The sequence below is a fragment of the Pan troglodytes genome, chromosome 6 (genome assembly GCF_028858775.2).
Source record: "Pan troglodytes isolate AG18354 chromosome 6, NHGRI_mPanTro3-v2.0_pri, whole genome shotgun sequence".
In the NCBI taxonomy this organism is placed as follows: Eukaryota; Metazoa; Chordata; class Mammalia; order Primates; family Hominidae; genus Pan; species Pan troglodytes.
The window spans coordinates 67686362-67707901 of record NC_072404.2 but is presented as its reverse complement, the minus strand read 5'-3'; the positions used below and the strand labels follow the sequence as shown (position 1 = coordinate 67707901).

At 42.4% G+C, this 21540-nt stretch overlaps 2 long non-coding RNA genes and 1 pseudogene across 6 annotated transcripts in view; all 3 read left to right on the top strand.

Annotated features, from left to right (window-relative positions):
* Positions 283 to 1175, top strand: PANTROV1R-PS219 (vomeronasal 1 receptor panTroV1R-ps219 pseudogene; annotated as a pseudogene).
* On the top strand, positions 3485 to 6212 carry LOC134810538 (uncharacterized). Its single transcript, XR_010158863.1, has 2 exons — positions 3485 to 3990; positions 6042 to 6212. It is a non-coding gene; the product is annotated as an uncharacterized LOC134810538 (long non-coding RNA).
* Positions 6213 to 8284: 2072 nt separating this feature from the next.
* LOC134810539 (uncharacterized) overlaps positions 8285 to 21540 on the top strand; it is a 17170-nt gene continuing 3914 nt past the window's right edge. Inside the window, exons 1-4 of one of the 5 annotated variants that reach the window (XR_010158868.1) lie at positions 8335 to 8808; positions 9575 to 9739; positions 13503 to 14235; positions 16712 to 16821. This is a non-coding gene — a long non-coding RNA (uncharacterized LOC134810539). Of the gene's footprint in view, positions 9006 to 9574; positions 9740 to 13502; positions 14236 to 16711; positions 16822 to 21540 lie in introns of all 5 variants that reach the window. The other 4 variants (XR_010158866.1, XR_010158864.1, XR_010158867.1 and 1 more) reach the window with 4 other exon arrangements.

The window sequence follows — 21540 nt, the reverse complement described above, 5'->3', positions numbered from 1 at the left end:
GAGTATAGATAATGTGCACCCTACATGGGTGTGATTGTGGATGTATGGAAGTTTCAGATACGTATAACTTACTTGTTGTAAGATAAAATGCTTAGGCTACATTTTAAAGAATTTATTTAAAGATAGTCCAGGTTAATCAGGATAAATGGGTAAAATTAAAATGATAATATTGGTAATAATTTTGACCGTGCAATAAATAATACTGATGATAGGATATCTATTGCTTTTTCAGATATATAAAATATGATTCCTCTTCACCATTAAGACGACCATAGTCCACTTATGACACTATTAAAAATTGCCCTTTTTTTCCAAGCTGGTATTGGACTCACAGCCAACACCTTCCTCCTTTTCTTCTGTATCTGCACACTCCCTCTGGACTGCAGGCCTAAGCCCACTGACCTCATCACCTGTCACCTGGCCCTTGTCCACTTAGTGATGCTCCTCACTGTGAGCTTCTTGGCATCTCTGGACCTCTTTGAGTCACAGTATTTTCAGAATGACTTCAAGTGTAAGGTATTCTTCTACATGCATAGAGGGATGAGGGCTCTCCATCTGCACCACCTGCCTCCGGAGTGAGCTCCAGGCTGTCACCATTACCCCCGGCACCTCCTGGTTGGCAAGAATTAAACAGAAATTCACACATTGCATCTTTCACTTCTTGGGGTTCTCAGTTTCTTTCTCAGTAGTAACCTGCCCTCCTCCACTGTGGCCTCTTCTAATGTGACCGATAGCAATGTGCCAAGTATCAGTAAATACTGTTCACTTTCTTACATAAGCTACATCATCAGGAGTCTGTCTTTCATGCTGCCACTACTTGCAGATGTCTTCTTTGTAGCAGTCATGTTGCTCTCAAGGGCATACATGGTAATTCTTTTGTCCAGGCATCAGAGACAACCCCAGTACCTTCCCAACACCAACCTGTCTGCGAAAGCCTCCCCAGAGAAAAGGGCCACCTAGACCATTCCCATGCTGGTGAGTCGCTTTGTGGTCATGTATTGGGTGGGCCTCATCATCTCATCCTCCTCAACCCTGTTATGGGCTTATGACTCATTCATCATGGGTGTCCAGATGCTTATGGGCAATTTCTATCTGTTAGCCCTTTTATGCTAATTAGTTCTGATAATAGAATAATCAAAATTTTGCATAATGTGTTATATAAATATCATAGATGATAATAAAGTATGACAATAATTATCTGAAAAACAGATTTGGACATCAAATAATTCAAGAAGCAGGTGATTTTATATATTATTTTATTACACTTTTATTTCATCTAAATACTTTTGAAAACTATGCTGCCAAGAACTTGGTGGTTTCTTTAAAGTCCACTGTCATAGTCCCCTGTGTCCACAAGTTTCTTATATTTAATTTTGATCCCTTAAGTTTTATATAAGACAACTTTTCTATCTTCTTGAAGTGTACACTTAAGATGCTCCTGTTGGTAGATAAAATTTCTCTTTGTGTGTGTGTGTGTTTTACTTCTGAAGGTTATTTAGTTTACCCTTATTTATTAAATATATACTAGCTATGTATTCAGTTATAGGTTGAACAATAATTTTTCAGCACTCTTAATATTTCCTTCTCAGTTTTCTGGCTCTGCCTGGGCTGTGGAGATTTCACTCTCACATGTGTAGATTCTCTCTCTCTCTCATGGCTTTGAAGTTTCTTCATTCTCTTTGGTGTTATGCAGTTTGACTTATGGTGTTGGATATCTTTCTTTATTGCTTTTTCTTTTTTTAATTTGGTGACGGAATCTTGCTCTGTCACCCAGGCTGGAGTCTTGGCTCACTGCAACCTCCGCCTCCCGGGTTCAAGCGATTCTCCTGCCTCAACCTCCGGAGTAGCTGGGATCACAGGCAGCTGACACCATGCCCGGCTAAGTTTTTTGTATTTTTTTGTATTTTTAGTAGACACGGGGTTTCACCTTGTTGGCCAGGTTGGTCTTGAACTCCTGACCTCAAGTGACCCGCCCTCCTTGGCCTCGCAAAGTGCTGTGATTACAGATGTGAGCCGCTACACCCAGCCTCTTTATTGCTTGCTTTCAGGCACAGTGTCTCTTTTAGGCACATGTCTGGTTTTTACTTTTAGAAATTTGTAAATAATTATTTATTAGTATGACTTATTATTTGTATGAATTCAAGTGAAATAATTGTGCTTTATTCTTTGTCATTCTATTCTTCACATATGTATAATTACATTCATATTACTATTATTTTGTTTCTCTTTCTTTTATTTGGTTATATTCGTTCTGCTCAAAATTTCAGTTCATTAATCCAGTTCACTAATTCTCTCATCAACTTAGTCTAATTTTATAATTAACTCACATATCGTATATTAAATTTCTTTATGTTTAAATTATTCCATTTCTATTTGACTCTTTTCCAAATTTCCTCATTCAGTTTATAGTTTCCCGCTCTTTCAAAAATTATTTGGATATCATCTTTTCCTCATTTGTTTTTACCTAAACATTTAAAATATTTAAATTTAATATTTTATATTAATATGTACAAATATAAATATATTTATAATACTTTTTAAATTTAAAATATTACAAATATATTTCCCGTATGCAAAGTTTATGTGATATCAAATTTCTTCCAACCGGGCCAGGCACAGTGGCTCATGCCTGTATTGGGAGGGAGAGGCAATCCGATCACTTGAGGCCAGGAGTTCCAGACCAGCCTGGTGAACATGGTGAAACCCCATCTCTACTAAAAACACAAAAATTAGCTGGGCATGGTGAGGCATGCCTGTAACCCCAGCTACTCGGGAGGCTGAGGCAGGAGAATCACTTGAACCCGGGAGGCGGAGGTTGCATTGAGCCTAGATCGGGCCACTGCACTCCAGCCTGTATAACAGAGCAAGACTCTGCCTCAAAAAGAAAAATCTTCTAACCCTTTTTCCTCGTAGCTTATTTTCTTCTGTGCTTCATACTTTTTATTTATTTTTTATTTTTTACAATAGGATCCGGTTTATTCTGCCTTGGCAGGGTGATCCTGAGAGTGGTGGGTGTCACCCTCTCCTGGGCAGAGGGAGGGGCCGTGGGCCAGTCAAGCCAGTGGTAGGAGAAGCGCTGGTGAGGGGCGGAATTTGGGGTTCAGGGGTGTAACCCCAAGAATGCAGTGAAACCAGGCCGAGGCCCAGAGGCAGCTGTGGTAGGCCAGGGCAGGGTGGAAGGCAGTGGACTGGGCCCGGGCCGGGATGACAGGGCCAAGGACTCAGGCCACACTGGCATCCCGGGAGGCGGGGCGCAGTGTCGCATGACGTAGAAAATGAATCACAGGCCCAGGGCTCACAATAAGCACATGGACAAGTGGGCACAGACTCACAGGCCAGATGGACCTCCAGCCACGGCCGGGCCAGACTTGTGGACACAGGCGCAGCGTCACATACAGACCACGGGGAGACATGGCACTAGGGGACAAACGGACGTGACACCACAATGCACAGGGCAGGCCACAGAGCTCGAGGGACGTGGGCAGGGGCCTTTTGGCATTTCTGCGCTGGAATCATGTGAGACAAGGGTGGTGGCCGCTCTGGAGGTGCCTGGGGGGTTCCCTCATGAGCCCTCTGGGCTTAGTCCATCCTCCACACTGTTGTGCAGCTTCTCCACCTCCTGGTAGAGGATAAATACTGTTACCCTTATCCCTGGTCACATCCAGGGAGACGCGGTCCAGCGGCCCAGGCGGGGGACAGTGCCGTTCTAGAGGTCCTTGAGCCCCTCCTTCCTCAGGATCTGCAGTCATAGGCCGGTGTGTTCCGCATTTGTGCTGCTCCAGGCCCCGCATCCGGGTCTCGATCCCATCCAGAGGAGCGTTTCCCAAGACACTGGCTGCGCCCACAATGGCTCCGAAGACCCCAGCGACCAGCGCGGGTCCATGGGCTTGCTGGGGTTGTCCCCTCGGTACCAGCTGTGCAGGGAGGTCAGGAGGAGAAGCAGACGGCCTGGTTCCAGCCCTGCTTCAGCGTGGGTGCCATGAGGCCCCGGTGAGTCCCCTTGTTCTCGCACAATCTCTCTAACCTGGTGGGAGACTCCTCTGCACTGGAGGTCTGGGAAGGTCTGGCCGTGGATGAACTTCACCTTGATGGTGTCCATGGAACATACGACCACCATGGCCTCGGCCACGCCAGCGCCCTGGCCGCACCGCAGCCAGCGCTGCCGTCAGGCCGTCCCTGGGCATCCCGCGTCTGGCTGCTGTGGAACTGGAACATTCAGAACCCAACGCCGCCCTGGAGACAAGAGCCGCAGAGCAGGGAGCTGAGGCCGCGGTGCCGGCCCCCGACGCCATGACCGCGACAGTGCGCACGCGGGATCCATGCGCGGTGCCCGGCTGGTGCCAGCGCTCGTCCGGCTGCAGCTACGACCTCCCGCGCTCCGTGGGGAGCGGACGCCCATTTCAATGCCGCCGGCCAGGCCGCCTGCCTGGTGTCGCCTTCCCCGGAGCCTCCGCTGCGCCTTCCCGGACGCGGCGCGGCGTGGCCACGGCGGGCGGGAGGCGGGCGCCCGCTGTGATCTGAAGTCCCAGCCTCCTAAACTCCGCAGTGGGACCTTAATTTGGTTTTAACACAAATGAAGATCTCACTAAAGATAAAAAGGGATGTCTTGGCTTCTAATTTTTGTTAAAAGCAATAGCATATGTTGTATAGGATAGTGCATTGGGGTAAATCTTTTTTTAATTATTTTTATTTTTTCATCAGCCCACTGACATTGAAAGGGGATAGTTTTTAGGTTATTGACGAGCAGTTTTCTCTCAGATAACTGCCTTAGTATAGGGGTTTGTGGTCACGTTGATGAGAGCGTAGGCTGGGGTTAAAAGTCGTTATGGCAGTAACAACCTTCTGAGGACCAGGAAATTCAAATCCCTCTCATGATACTTTGCTAATATCTCCCGAGTTTGCTGTGCCTTCCCTTTGTGCCTCTTCCCACACGTGGTTTCTTGCACTTGGCCCAGCTATATTCCACTGTTTTGACTCCATGCTTCTTAGCCTGGTGGCAGTGGTGAGGGAGTGAGGAGATCTCTAATGTTCTGAGGAAGCCTCAGACTTAGCACTGTGAACTGGGGTGTGGCGTTACTGACCATTGAAGAGTTTCCTGCCCATCCTGTACATGCAATGCCAGGACAAGGGCACATTCCTGTCCCTCCTTGTCCATGGTAGGGGAAACGTGCTCCTTCTCCATGCTCTTAACTCCCAGTTGAAGTGGGCCTTGAACAGTGCCCTGTAAATTAATGGTTTCTTTTCTTTATGGGAGATGCATCTGTGCAGAAATGCGGGTGTTGGCCTTGTTCCTTCACCCTCAGTTCCATGAGTTTTTCCCCAGTGCCCTTTGGCTCAGGTTTGGATGCTCTTTCTCTGCAGATTAGGCCTCATGTTATATAGGAGAGATGTGAGGGCTGTGTCTCCAGAGTTGCAGTAGTGGATGGGATAGTGGTCCCTCCCCATCAGCACTGTGGGGTAAGCATCCTCAGGATTCTACCCCCATCTTCCCTGACAGGCCTTGTAGGGTTCCTAGAAAAATTATACACAACGGTATAAACCCTATGTCTGTAGACTCCAGGGTTTCTCATTCTCCTCACCCACCCACACACAGCCACCAGGAACTAGTTCAAAAGTTCTGGCTTAATTTTACCAGTTTACATGGTCTTCAGGGTACACATAAAAGCCTGGAGCCTGTGTGACCTGCAGGCTTTCTGCATCCCCTGATGTTGGGTTTGTAGTCTGCCCTGTGACCTCAGTTCTTTAAAGGGCTCAGGAGAAACCATCCATTCATTTGAAGTTTCTCCAGCATTTTTGTTTGTTTGTTTAATGTGTAGGAGCAACTCTTTGTCAGGTCTCTATATCTACAAACTTAACTCAGAAACTAATATTTTTAAATATATTTCTTTTCTATCATACTTCTAGTGCTCCTCTACCTATGCTAATTGTTCTTCAGTATTTTTTATATTTGTATGTCTTTATCTATTTTAAAATCAGGTTTAATTGCTTCTTAATCGAATTAATAACTTTTCATTTATTTCCCTATGTAACTTTCTTTTCAGACGTTTAAAGTATTGCTGTGTGTTTCAAGTGGAGGAGGTCATATTACAACTGACATTTATCCTTGACTACTGGACATATCACACCAGCCCTGATTGCAGTTATACTTGAAGCCAGATCTACCCTTAACGTATATTCATTTTACTATTCAATAAATATTAACTTATCATGAATGGTATATATTGTTACAGTTGTAGGTTTATGGACCTGAATAGACAATAAAATAAATAAAACCCAAATTACATGGCTTCAGGGGGGTATAACTTTTTATTAAGTTTTTAGTTAAAACATTTTTGCCTTTCTGTGATTTGCAACTTTGAGTGATTGCCTTGAAAAAGGAACCAGAGTTGAAACTGAAGTAGTAGGTGTTGGTGAGATTTTGATGGCTAAGAGCATCGGGCTCATTTTGTAACTGAAGGGGAAATTAGAACAGGCCACCAGTTCCATCTGACCACAATGCATTTGGAATAATCACCATGGCAACCCATGACTTGTATTTTAGGGGAAAAGAATTGGAAATAAAATGACCAAGCATAAAGCTGACCCAGTCTACATGGATCTTTGTCTTTAAAACATATCTGCAATACTCATGTAGGCAGTGTATAAATAACTTGTCAGAAATATCGTTTATGCCAAGGTTCTTCTTGAATTTTCAGGATTTTGCTTCTCCAGTAGTGAGTGTGTTACTGAGCAAAAGGGGCTTTCTATCCAAAACACTAGAACCCAAAACTGTGGCACTGGGTTTTTCTTTTTAAGAAAAAAAAAAGCTGCTCCTTATTATAATTTTTGTTTATATTATAATTATGTAAGTACAATTTTAATTTTATTATAAATTTGCTTTATTATAATTTTTATTTCAGTATCATTTACAGTACAAGTGGTTTTTGGTTACGTGGATGAATTATATAGCAGTGAATTCTGAGATTTTAGTGCACCTGTCACCTGAGTAGTTTATATTGTACCAAATAGGTAGTTTTTTCATCCCTCATCCACCTCCCACTCTCTGCTTCTGAGTCTCCAAAGTCCATTACATCACTCTGTATGCCTTTGCATACGCATAGCTTAACTCCCACTTATAAGTGAAAAATAATAGTATTTTATTTTCCATTCTTGAGTTATTTCACTTAAAATAATGGCCTCATATCCCTTGCCCTGAAATTAACAGCCAGCAGGGGTGTCCTCAGTATCAAAACAAGTCAACCACACAAAGCCGTCAAGGACTCCAGGAACCCAGGTCCATGGGGTGCAGCCCTGCAAGGTGGAAAAGCTGACCAAGTCTTCCTTCCAGCCAAATCTGGAAGAAAGGCCCCTTGCCTGCAGCAGCGTTCCTGGTACCCAGGCCTCTGTGGGCATCCCTCAGCACAAAGACCCTCTCCAAGGGGCATGGGCCGGCCCTTCCAGGACCACCAGCCCAGCTCCAGAAGCCCATGGGTCATCCCCACCCTCACCTGACTGAGCTGTCCCTGAGGCTAAGGCCCAGCAGCATGAAGAGACTTCCACAGAAACCAGGGCAATAGGCTGCTCTCTGGCGGCACGGGGGGCTCAGGGTCTGGCTAGCCTGTCCCTGGCTCAAGTCACATGCCTGGAAATTAGGGTTTTCTCCTCTGCTCTTAGCATCTCCTGGGTAAACCAATAATTACCCTCCTTCATGTCTCAAAATTCACATCCATGTAAAAGGCTCTGGTGAGGGTGACATTTCCAGGAAGCCACAGCCCATGTCAACCCCCTGCAAAGCTGTGACCTTGTCCGCGGGCAGGTGAGGCGGCGGAGTTCTCCCAAAAGCCGGTGAACTGGCGCTCTGGCTGGAGAGCGCGGAGGGCGGCAGCACAATGGACAGCGTCTGGGACCTCAGGCCAGTTCCACAGCAGCCTAGGAAAGCAGGCGGCTCCTGTGCTGGAGGAGGCGTGATGCTCTGGAGGGAAACCGAGCTGAGCAGCGAGAGGTGGGGTGAGGCTGAGACCCGCCCGATTTAGGCAAAGACGAGGTGCACTTCGCAGCGTCACACTCTTCTCACTGCCCAGCCCCGACTTGCCCCTCAAGTCCCTCTCTGGACTCACTCCCCTTAGCCAGGGATGGCACAGAATCAGTGGCCAGCATAGGTTTGGAAGCAGAGAGGTCCACACGGCTTGCGCCTCCCTCCGGGACTGCTCACCACCCCGCAGCCCGGCGCTTGCTGGGACTGTAGGCCGGTAGCCCTGCGACCAACAGCCGAAAGCGGTTAAGAAACTACTCCCAGAATGCCTGGCGAGGCGCGCACCACGCGGCCCCTTCCTCCAGGCATTCGCACCACCCCCCACTCCCGTTGCATGCTGGGACTGTAGTTGATCGCCTGCGATCAACGGCCGGAAGCGGCTAAAACTACTCCTGCCTGCATACCCCGCAGGAGCAAAGCGCGCCATGTCTCCCTCCAGGGATCCGCACCGCTCACAATCCTGTTGAGTGCTGGGATTGTAGTCCTGCGAGCCTACGACTAATAGCTGGGTGCGGATAAGAGACCACAGCTCCCCCCATTCCCAGCAAAGGTCCCTCCTCCACCGAGCTCCTCCAGGCTTCCAGTGCAGTTCCGCCGTGCGGTGGGAAGCTTGGCTGTTCACAAACCTCTCCTGCCCGCGAGGAGACAGCTTGGCCAGGGCGGCTGATCTCACCTTGTCATTGTGACACGGTGTCTCCCCAACGTGCTGGCTTCATGACTTGTGCCCAGAGTTTGATTTTCCACAGACCAGGTAGAGGCCAAGAGCCTCTCACAGACTCTGCAGCAGGGTTTCTATGGTAACGCTTGCCCCCCCCAGCAGCCGGCTCGACACCGCCCTTTCCCTCTGAAGGGCCACTCGTTTTAGCCACGTCCTCTTATTGTCCCTCCCCTGGCCACACCCCTTCAGACATGCGTAGTGCTCCCCTTGGTCCAGCGCGGGAAGCTCCCTCGTGAGTGTCCGAGACTACTAGCTCACTCACTGCCTCATGTGAAGGTACCCAGTCTCTGGTAACCTGGCACTTCCCTTTTGAAAACCACCTTTTTCTCTCTCTCTGGGCTGCCACGAATCCCCCTGTACTCCCCAGATGCACCTGTTGGACCCCGGGCTGGCTGCATGGTCCACACCTGGGTCAGGCCTCGCACAGGGGCGCTCCTGCCACTATAATAACGATGAGAAAATGTCCCAGGGGAAAGGCCTGACCCTGCTGCATCCAGTCAGGAAACTGCCACGGGGAAGGGACCACCTAAACTACTTTGCGAGCCACATCCACCACTTCTTTGTCCCCCACCCAGGCTGGTTCCCAGGCCTTGGGGTCCTAGTGTAGACCTCCCGGCCATAACTAACACAGGTGCAGGACCAGAGAGTGCCTTGGTTCCTCCCAACACATGAGGAAGTTTGTGTGGTGAGGTTTGGACAGTGTCTTTGTTTTTGCTCTGAATAGGGTGCCCTGGAAAAATCTTTACCTCTTATTAAATACTCCCTTTGGGACCACTTTTAAGACTTTGCCGATGGAACTTAACAGTGATCATTTATTGAATCCATTTTTCTATTCGCTTTTTTAGATTAACTCTTAAGTACTCCACAACTACACGCTTTTGAAACTGGCGTTGGCATAGCGTTAGTTCTGTGCAGGGCGGACGCAGCAGGACAGAATCTCCCTGGGCATCTTTTCGGAGCATCAATTTTACTGCAAAATTTTGAAAAAACAAATTTAATTGATTTCCAAGGTAAGAAATTAAACCTTGAAAAATAGACTAAAGAGTCATCTGCACCTGACATATCAGACTTTCTGCAGGAAGAAAACTCTAAGGAGAGCATATTGTCCATTATTATAAATAGTGAAAATGAGAAATCATAGCAAGTCCCTTGAAAACCCTGCCCTGCCAGTTTTCTAATAGGGCCTTGGTATGGTTTTATGTGTATTTTCTTTTGAAGTGTGCTCATCTTTTGAATATACAAATTTGAGGTTTTGACCAAATTTTGCAAGTTTTCAGCTATGAGTTGTTTATTTGCTCTTGTATCATATTTAATTTTTCTGTCTCTCCCTCTCTTTCTCGGACTCAGTCATTCCACAGGTCTCTAAGGAGCTTTTCATTTTCTTCAAACTTGTTTCACTCTTCAGATTGGATGATGATGATTTCTATTGCTGTCTTCTGTTTCTACTCTGTTTATAAACTCAAAGGTCTTTTTAATTTTTCATTTCATTATCTCTGTATCCCATTCTTTTTATAATTTTCATTTCTCTGTAATGGAGTCTCGCCGTGTCACCCAGGCTGGAGTGCAGTGGCTGATCTCAGCTCACTGCGCCCTCCTCCTCCCAGGTTCAAGTGATTCTCCTGCCTCAGTCTCCCAAGTAGCTGGGACTACAGGCACACGCTGCCACACTCAGCTAATTTTTGTATTTCTAGTAGAGATGGGGTTTCACCATGTTGGCCAGGATGGTCTCAATCTACTGACCTCATGATCCACCCACCTCGGCCTCCCAAAGTGCTGGGATTACAGGTATGAGCCACCGCCCCCAGCGTTTCTGGTGTTTTATCAGGGGAGCAAAACCTGAGGTAATTCAGATTCTGCTCTTTGTTATCTTCTAGGAGTTTTGTGAGTTTTCCTCCTATATAGGTCTATGATCCATTCTTAGTAATTTCTGTGAAAGTTGTCAGGTCTGGGTTTAGGGTTTTTTTTTTCTTCTTTTCTCTTGTATGTGGATGTCCAGTTGTTCCAGTACTGTTTGTTGAAAAAGTATTGTTTCTCAATTGAATTTCCTTTGCTTTTTCCTCAAAGATAAGCTGACTATATTTCATGGGTCAATTTATGAGCTTTATCTTTTGTTTGATTGATCTGTTTCTCTATTATTTTTTACCAGTACCGTGTTGTTTTGATTACTGTAGCTTTATAGTAGTGCTTACAGTTGGGTAGTGTCATTCCTATAACTGTTCTTTTAAAATATTTTCTTGGTTATTCTGAATCTTTTACCTTTCCATATAAACTTTAGAATCAGTTTGTCAATATCCACAAACTAGCTTTGTGGAATTTTGATTGGGATTGCACTGAATATGTAGATCTAGTTGGGAAGTACTGACGTTTTAACAACGTTGAATCCTTCTTTACTTGAATGTGGATTATCTCTCCATTTATTTAGATCTTCTTTGATGTTTTCACAGTTTTGTAGTTTTCTTCATATGGTTTCTATATTTATATTTATTTTCTTATATTTGTACCTAAAGAATTTCATTGTTATTGGTGCTAGCATAAATGTCACTGAATTTTTAAATTTCAAATTCTAATTACATTACTGATATATAGGACAGTAATTGACATTTGTATATTAATCTTATATTGTGCAAAGTTGCTATAATTGCTCATTAAAAATGGTTATTCTAAGATTTTGTTTTGTGATCTTTTTGTATTTCTCCATAGGTAATTATATCATCTGTGTAAAAAGACTGTTTTATTTCTTCCTTCCCAGTCTATGTACCTTTTCTATTCTTGTCTTATTGCATTACCTAGGGCTTATAGTATAATATCATATAGGAATGGTGAGAGGAGACATCTTTGCCTTGCTCCTGATCTTAGCAGGAAGGAATCTAGTGTTTCTACATTCAGTATGAGGTTAGATGCAGGTTTTTTTTTTTTTTTTTTTTCTTGAGATGTCGTCTCACTCTGTCACCAGGCTAGAGTGCAGTGGTGTGACCTCAACTCGTTGCAACCTCCGCCTCCCGGGTTCAAGCAATTCCTTGCCTCAGCCTCCCAAGTAGCTGGGACAACAGGCACGCACCAGCATGCCCGGCTACTTTTTTGTATTTTAGTAGAGACGGGGTTTCACCATGTTGGCCAGGATGGTCTCAATCTCCTGATCTCATGATGCACCCACCTCAGCCTCCCAAAGTGCTGGGATTACAGGCATGAGGCACTGTGCCTGGCCAGGTGCAGGTTTTTTTAATAGACATTATTTATGAAATTGAGGAAGTTTTCCTCTATTTCTAGTCTGCGGAGAGTTTTTCTCATGAATGGGTTTTGGATATTGTCAAATGATTTTTCTGAATGTATTGATGAAATCTTATCTTTTTAAAACTTAATATGATGAACTAATTTTTTTTAAAGACAGAGTCTTGCTATGTTGCCCAGGCTTAGTTTGAACTCCTGGCCTCAAGTGATCCTCCCTCCTTGGCTTCCTACTGCATTTAGGATTACAGGTATAAGCCACCACACTTAGCCTAATTTATTTTCAAATGTTGAACCAGCCTGGCATGCCTGTAATAAATCTCACTGGGTTGCAGTATATAATTATTTTTTACATTTTTGGACTTGATTTCTTAATATTTTGGTGAGGATTTTTGCATCTTTCTTCATGTGAGATATTGTCCTGCATTTTTTTCTTGTAACGTCTCTGTCTGAATTTGGCATTATGGTAATCCTGGCCCCCTTGAATAGTTTGAAAGTATTCACTCTGCTTCTGTTTTCTGGAGGAGATTGTAGAGGGTTGGAATAATTTCTCTTAAATATTTGCATAAATATACTAGTTACCTCATCTGGGTCTGGTACTTTCTATTTGGTAAGGTTACTTATCATTGACCCAATTTCTTTAATAGATGTAGTACTATTCAAATTGTCTGTTTCTTATTGTGTGAGTTCGGGTAGGTTGTTTCCTTCAAAGAATTTGTCTATTACATTTGGGTTACCAAATTTGTGGGCAAAGAGTGGTTTATAATGTTTCTTTATTATGCTTTAACTCTTCATGGGATCAGTAATGATAGATCCTCTTTCATTTCTGAAATTAGGACTGTGTCTTCTGTCTTTTTCAACCAAAACTAAAAAGGAACGTTTTGAAAAGTGAAAGCTATTTTTGATAAACTATCTAATTTCCCATGATCTGCAACTGTGGGTACATAGGAAGTACATGGAAACAGATGTTTGGCAGAGCTTGCCAACAAATTCTTTTCTGCATCAAGAAGGCATGCCTCTCAGCATGACACTCTTAAGAGGCAGAAATGTGACAAAAGAAGGATGTGATCTGCTCCTGGTGAAGAGCCACCTGACTCTCCCTCAGCTGCACATAGTGGCCTTAACGTGCATCTTGCTAGAAGGGGCATGCAAGCCAGGGGCTGCCAGCCAAGCCATACAGGCCAAGGACAGTTTCAAGTCTGCCTTTTATTTCATCGAACTGTTGTTCTAGTAAGCAGCTAGAGTTTTATGAACACTGTAAACTCTTTATCATATTTCTTTGCTATTTCTGGAGGATTTGTTCTAGGAGTCCTCTTGGATACCAAAATGCATGGATGTATAAGTTCTTTATGTATAATGGCATAGTATTTACATATAACCTATGCATATTCTCCTGCATACTTTAAATCTTCTCTAGATTACTTTTAATACCTAAATTGTTGTTATGCTGTGTTGTTTAGGGAATAGTGAAAAGAAAAATAAAATTCTGTAAATGTTCAGTACAGAAACCTTATTAAAATATTTTTGATTCGCATTTGTTGAATCCAGGAATGCAGAAATAAGGAGGGACAGCTCTACCTATGTTTGGAGTCCATGAATGTGTCATCTTGCTGTGTTTGTAAATAGAAATTTATTTCACAAAATGACTCAACTGCTTCTTCACTAACATGTTCAAAAACTTGCAAGAAGCAGCCAGGCATGGTGGCTCACACCTGTAATCCCAGCACTTTGGGAGACCCAGGCAGGAAGATCACCTGAGGTTGGGAGTTCGAGACTAGCCTGACCAACATGGAGAAGAATCGTGTCTACTAAAAATACAAAATTAGCCAGGCACGGTGGCGCATGCCTGTAGTCTCAGCTACCTGGGAGGCTGAGGCAGGAGAATTGCTTGAACCCAAGAGGTGGAGGTTGTGGTGAGCCGAGATCGCACCATTGCACTCCAGCCTGGGCAACAAGAGCAAAATTCCGTCTCAAAAAAAAAAAAAGAGAGAGAGAGAGAGAGAAAAGAAAAGAAAAACACTTGCAAGAAGCAAAACAAGAATTGAGAAAGGGGAAAGATGATATCTGAGAGTTGGAAGGTTGCACATTTTCACAGAAAAGTAGAACGGAATTGTAACAAGCACTCTGATAGGAAATCATAGTTTATGTCTCACAACTGTCCCTAAAAAAATACAATGGTTGGCAGAAAAGACAAGAAATGAGATAGACTATAAATTAACTGGAGAAGAGAAAAAATAATTCCCAGAAGTAAATTGTCAACGAGTTTGAAAGCAGGTAAAAGGTAGGTGCATTATCCCTACTCTTTCTGAATAATTTTACAACCTTGTGCAACAGGAGCTTCTGTCACTGCAGAACCAGGGTCACCTGTGGAAAGTCCTTGCTGAAGCCATCTCCCTGTCTGTCTGTCCCTCAGGCCCAGGAGTCATGAGTCCTTTCTCCAATAAGTCATTCAGTTGGCTGGCAGCAAACCCTGGTAAGATTCTTCAAGGCAGCTACTTTTTATCTTAGATTTTAACAGAAACTCATGAAGAAAAGTCTTAAGACCTAAACTCCCAAGTCCCTGACTGTATCATTTTGAGTATTAGGAAATCAGTCAGAGGTCTTTTCAGCATCTCTGAAATCACAATGCAAAAATAGCCCCAGCTTCATAAGGCCGATTCTTGGTATCTCTGTTCTGCAAAGTAGGGTAAGCAAGATGCCACAAAAGGCAGGTTGAATGCAGCATTATCCTCACTCCACCAACAGAACTATCATACTTTAAGTAACCCAGCAGGTCTTTAAAATAAAGAAATTATAAAACATAAGGAAAAACTTTCTTGAGAGGAAAAAATTTACAAATCAGAGGAAAATCTTCTAGAACTTTTACATCTTATAACAAATAAATCATATGCTTTATTGTTTTCCTCTGAGTACATCATCAGTACTTCCATAATACTTCTAATTTTTAGCTTGAAAACACCAGTTGCTTAAAAAAACACAGGGACACAAAACAAAATCCCAGAAATGTATAATTATTTTTTTTTAAGCTGACAAAGGAGTAACACACCACTGACTTCTCAGGGAAAAGCTTTCAAGCAAAGCGGTCATTTCTGGTGGGGATTATAGAAGAGGGAGTTATCATGGTGAGATGGTGGAACTAATCCAGAACAAGCCAGATTTTTAGTATTGACAAAGGGATTTAATCAGTTGCCCAGGAATACTCACTCACTTGGAAATCAAACTTCCATCATTATTCTTGGAAGAATTTATGGAACTTCCCCTTTGGAAACAAATTTTTATCTTCAAAAATACCAGACAATAGAAGAAAAGAAATGAAAAAGGAGGCAGAGGAAGATGAATCTTGCTTAGGCAGGGACTGAAAGGGAATTCGTGGCCATAGGCCACATTTTTCAGAGCCCACTGTGTGACGGCTTTCCCCAGGACCACACGTGTGCCACTGAACAAGAAGAGTCCACAGGGACCTTCACCTTATTCCTCCCCAACATCAAAACCAAAATGGAACAACCTACCATGAGAATATGAGTATATATCACAACTTCCGTTACATTTAAAGCATGCAGAGTATCTAATTGCAAATTCAAACAGTGGAAAAACAAATCTACTTGCCTCCTGGCCACAGCCTTACTCTTTTAAGAGAATGTGGTCTATGCTTTCTAATCCCATCACCAGGGATAAATAACCACAGGTTAGTGTGACATAGAACCACCTCCATGCAGAGGTAAATACGCATTTATTTTTTATAAAATAAGAATTATACTCTGTACTTTTATACCATACTTTTAGAATATAACAGTTCTTATGATCATTTTATAATTATTTGAAACAACCTCAGTAGCTATATAACATTAAATCAAAAGAACATTTCATAATTTTACCATTTTCCTATTGGACATTGAGTTTGCTCTCATGAAGTTTATATTTGTGTGATGATTTGGGGGAAGTTTCTCGGCCTCACTAGATTGAACACCTTGTGATGGTGGTCACTGTTATATTCTTTTTTATTTTTATTTTTTGAGATAGAGTCTTTCTCTGTTGCCCAGGCCGGAGTGCAGTGGCATGATCTCGGCTCACTGCAACCTCCACCTCCCAGGTTCAAGCGATTCTCCTGCCTCAGCTTCCTGAGAAGCTGGGATTACAGGTGCACGCCACTATGCCCAGCTAATTTTTGTATTTTTAGTAGAGACGAGGTTTTGCCATGTTGGCCAGGCTGGTCTTGAACTCCTGACCTCAGGTGATCCCCCCGCCTCGGCCTCCCAAAGTTCTGGGATTACAGGCGTGAGCCACCATGCCCAGCCCTATTCTTATTTCATTAAAATACCTGAAACATATCAGGTATATTGCAGCATCTGTTGAATGAATGAATGAATCTCTCCTTCAAATCTTGGCTAAAATCTGCCTCATCCACAAAAGTTCCTGACCCTCACTTCAATCATAAACCTCTTTCTCTTCTATAATTTCCCATGTAGCTGTTTGTTTGTTTTTTTTTAACTCCCTGGCAGGAAAAAGAGGAAACATGCTATTTATTGAGCACTATTCTGAGTCAGGGACTGTGGTAAATACATTCAAGAAGAAAGTCAGCATCAAAAGGGCTATACGTCAGCCTAGACAGTGTGCCCCAGAGGGTCCTTGATTGAACATTTGGTGACGAGCATGTTGGGCATGTGCTCTAGGCTGAGGTGCAGCTCTTATGCCACAGACTGACCCTGGATCAATTATGGCTCAAGCCCCACCCTGAAATCTCTCTTTCCCATTTCTAGGTTTGTCAAGGAGGACAGAAACTCAGAGCACCCTGCACTTGGGGATCGGCACTAGGAGCTGCTCTCTGGATGGGGAGATGGGAGCTAGCAGCTCACAATGGGGTCACAAGGTAAGTTCCAAACAGCTCTGTCACAGAGAGTGTCAGCAGATCTTTGTGACATCAATCGCAAAGAAAGGGAGCATGTGAAGGAGAAAGCCCTGAGTGATGTCACAGCTCATTTCTGGGCAAAGGGAGAAGAAATTAGCACCCTGAGGCCCTTCCGCCTTATTAACCCATTGCACTTATTCTCAGAGGCTCCTGCCAAAAATAGAGACATTATTCCACCTCCACCTCCTCAAATTCTAAGCCAGAAATATGTGTGTGTTATCATTCAACTTATATCATTTTTTCCTCCTTAAATGATATTTTCGCCACTAATAAATTTATCAAAATTGTACTTCACATGTGTAATACAGAAGAAACAAGGCTTCCTTCAACACTGAATTAATGAAAAACAACTCAGGATATTTACTTTTCTTCACACCATAAATTTTGAAGAGCTTTTTCATTATGCTCTGTGTGTTACAACATATGTGCTTAAGCAGTCAAGCAAGTATCTCATATCTGAATTTGAAAGCTTTAGAGTATTGACAAAGAAGATGTATGTATGTATGTGATGTTGCTGGCCTAAGACAGGCCACTGCTACTGCACACAGAGCAACCGTATGTTAACAACTGCTGTGCTAGGGGCGTGTCCCCTGAAGTTAGTGTTGCTAGCATGGAATTGAAAATATTTATGAGTCTCAGACATGGCATCACGGTGTTTGACTATTATTACATTAGTTACTTTTAGTCACTGTTTTATTACAACATTTTAATGTACATTTGTTCACAGTGTAAAGAAACTGAAGTTTTTGTTTGTTTGTTTTTTCTTTGTTTCTGTTTTTGTTTTTAACTTTTATGGTTGTGTGCCCATGGGCCCCCACAAGAGGTCTCTGTTTGATCTCATTTCTGTGCTAGTGATATTTCTAGGAGTCCAATAATATGGGGCATGTTATAATATACCTTTTAGAATGAAGAAAAAGTGGTTACGTATACATTCTCCTACATCAAAAAAAAGGCGCAAGAGCTGGCAGGTTTCTTTGGGTTATGAGAAACCCATTCCTAGTTTGAGTATGATACCCTGGCCCATTCAATGAATGTAATAGAAAGCTGCTACTTTTAAATTGGGCACAGAATAATAGAAGGCCTGCAAAAAGTCCAGAGTGCAATGCAAGCTACTTTGCCACTTGTGCCATATGACTGCAGATGCAATGGTTTTTAAGGTGTGACTGGGAGATAGGAATGCTGTTGTATCTTTGATAGGTTGCTATACATAAAGCCTGGTGTAGGTCCTTATAATTTTGGAGCAGAGCCTTAAAACCTTCTGCAGATAATTAATTCTTTCTTTCTTTTTTCTTTCTTTTTTTTCTTTTTTTTTTGAGGCAGTGTCTGCCTCTGTCAACTTGGCTAGAGTTCAGTGGCATAATCATGGTTCACTGCAGCCTCAACTTCCTAAGTGCAAGCAATTCTGCAGTCTCAGCCTCCTGAGACTACAGGTGCATGCCACCACATTCCATGGATTTTAAATATTTTTGTACATATGGGGTCTTTCTGTGTGTGCCCAAGCTGGTCTCGAAATCCTTGCCTCAAGCAGTCCTCCTGCCATAGCCTCCCAAAGTGGTGGGATTACAGTTGTGAGCCACCACAATCAGCCTTACCTTTTGAAACTATTGTAAATGGAATTGTTTCTTCATGTCATGTTGAGATTGTTCATTGCTAGGGTATAGAATTTTTATTAATATTTTTATATTTATTTTAAATCATGCAGTCTTAACTCATTTATTATAGTGGGTATTTGTGAATTTTCTTTTTTCTTTTCCTTTTTTTCTTTTCTTTTTTTTTTTTTTTTTGAGACGGAGTTTCGCTCTTGTTGCCCAAGCTGGAGTGCAATGGCGTGATCTTGGCTCACTGCAACCTCCGCCTCCTGGGTTCAAGCAATTCTCCTGCCTCAGCCCCCCGAATAGCTGGGATTACAGGCGCGCACCACCACGCCTGGCTAATTTTTTGTATTTTTAGCAGAAACGGGGTTTCACCATGTTAGCCAGGCTGGTCTCGAACTCCTGACTTCAGGTGATCCCCCCGCCTCGGCCTCCCAAAGTGCTGGGATTATAGGCGTGAGCCACCATGCCTGGCCGAATTTTCTAGAAAGTTTTATATACAGGATGTCATCTGAATAGGCTTCCGATCTTTATCTGAAGGTCATGAATTTATTTTTGTTCCATGATATTTCTGGCCAAAATCTCCAGTGTACTGTTAAAATAGAAGTGGTAAAAATATATTCTTGTCTTGTTTCCAAACTAATGTTCTCAAACCCAGGATTTCAACATTATGCATGATATTAGCTGTAGGTTTTTAATAGATGTCTCATAGCAGGTGTAAAAATTTTGCTTGTGTTTCTAGTCTAGTTAGGGTTTTTTCATAAATGGGTCTAGATTTGTCAAATGTTCTGTGTTTTTCAGAATGATCATTTTGATATTTTATTGTTTTATTAAGCTGTATTATATTGACTGATTTTTGAATGTTCAATTTGTATTGTGAGATACCCCTCTTGGTAATGGTGTCCAATAATTTTCATTTGTGGCTACATTTATTTTGTTATTATTTTTGTGGATTTCTGTGTCAATATGGATAAGGGATGATAGTCTATAGTCTTGTAGTGATTTTTCCTGACTTTTGTCTGGGCAATACTGGCCTCATGGAATGAACTGGTAAGTTTCTTCTGTTATTCAGTTTTTTGTTTTGTTTTGTTTTGTTTTTGTTTTTGTTTTTGTGGGGCAGTCAACTAAAAGACCTGGTTTTAACTCATTATTAAATATTTGGTCAAATTTACAAGTGAAACTATCTACTGAGCTTTTCTTCATAGAAAAAGTTTAATCTCTTTAATTGTTTTGGTTCTATTGATATATTCTACTTATTCTTGAACTTACTGTAATAACGTATGCATATTATCCACTCATCAATTTCTAATTTGTAGCATACTATCTTTTTATATTTTCATTGCAATAAAAAGTAAAGGGAAGAATAATGTGGAAAGACAAAGATTTTGGCAATCCATGTTTCCCTAGTGTCTCAGGGTCCTCTGTTGTAGGGAGGAGATTATTGTACTTGTTGTACTGAATACTCACATATGTTCATGAAGTAAATGGGACCCATCATCTAAAGTAAATTAGAGAACTTTGCAAAATGTAACCAAAATAAAAGTTTGTGCCTACCTCTCTTTTAATCAATATTTAGACGGGACAGGAATATAAATTTCAAGAAAAACATATACAAAATGACATGGTAAATTAAGAATGGCATGAAAAGATAAAAACCTAATATATCAGAGTTGTTTAGTACAGTGGCGTGATCTTGGCTCACTGCAACATCCACCTCCCGGGTTCAAGCGATTCTCCTGCCTCAGCCTGCTGAGTAGCTAGGATTACAGCTGCCCACCACCTTGCCTGGCCAATTTTTTGTATTTTTAGTAGAGACAGGGTTTCACTATGTAGGCCAGGCTGGTCTTGAACTCTTGACCTTGTGATCCACCCACCTCAGCCTTCCAAAGTGCTGGGATTACAGGCATGAGCCAACACACACGGCCTAGAGTTGTTTTAAAATTTTTTAGAGACAGGGTCTCTGTTGCTCAGACTGGAGTGCAGTGGCACAATTATAGCTCACTGCAACCTCAAACTTCTGAGCTCAGGTGATTTTCCCACCTCACCCTCCTGAGTAGCTTGGGGCTACAGGCACTTGTCACCATGCCAGGCTAATTTTTAAATTTTTTTCTAGAGATGGGGTCTCACTATGTTTTCCAGCCTTGTCTTGAACTCCTGTGGGCAGTCCCACAGCAGCATCTCAAAGTGTTGGAATTACAGGTGTGAGCCATTGTACTGAGCTCCAGAGTTGTTAATACTTAAGGATATATGATGTTTTAGGCACAATTCCAAGCCATTTGTATGTATATATTTAATAACAAAGAGTTTAATGTGTAACCCAAAGTTTCATGTAAGTGAGGAATTTATACCTTTATAAAAATATTAGGTGACATTAAAATCATTCTAGAGGCCAGGCACAGTGGCTCATACTTATAATCCAACAGTTTGGGAAACCAAGGTGGGAGGATAACTTGAGGCCTGGAGTTTGAAACCAGGCTGGGCAATGTCTACAAATTAAAAATTAGCCAGACATGGTGGCATGCACCTGTCTTCCTTGCTACTTGGGAGTTTGAGATGGGAGGACTGCTTAAACCCAGGTGTTTGAGGTTATAGTGAGCCATGACCATACCATTGCACTCCAGCCTGGGTGACAGGGTGAGATCCCATCTCTAAAACAAACACACAAATATCAGAGAAAGAATTTTTCTTGTAGAAAACAAATAAATGAATATAAAGAGTGCTAAATAACTTTTTAAAAGTTGTGCTAGTTAATCAGGTAGACAAATATTATCTTTTAGCACTCAAAAGAAGATAAAAATAATTTTCAAATATCATAGAAATTATTAAAATTTCAAGAGTTTAGGCTTGAAAATGTATTACTAACTTTATAAAAGCAAAAGTCTTACATGTGATATTTTCTAAGTACCATTAAAGGGCAATAGAAATAATCATTTAAGGTGTAACCAACCAAAAAATAAAGAAAACAAAAAGTGTAACAAGTAATATATAACCACATACTAGTTTTTAAAAGATCATTAAAAAAAAGTTATACAAATAATCAAAAAAATCATTTTAAATAACTACTGGAGGAAACAGAATCCAAATGTGA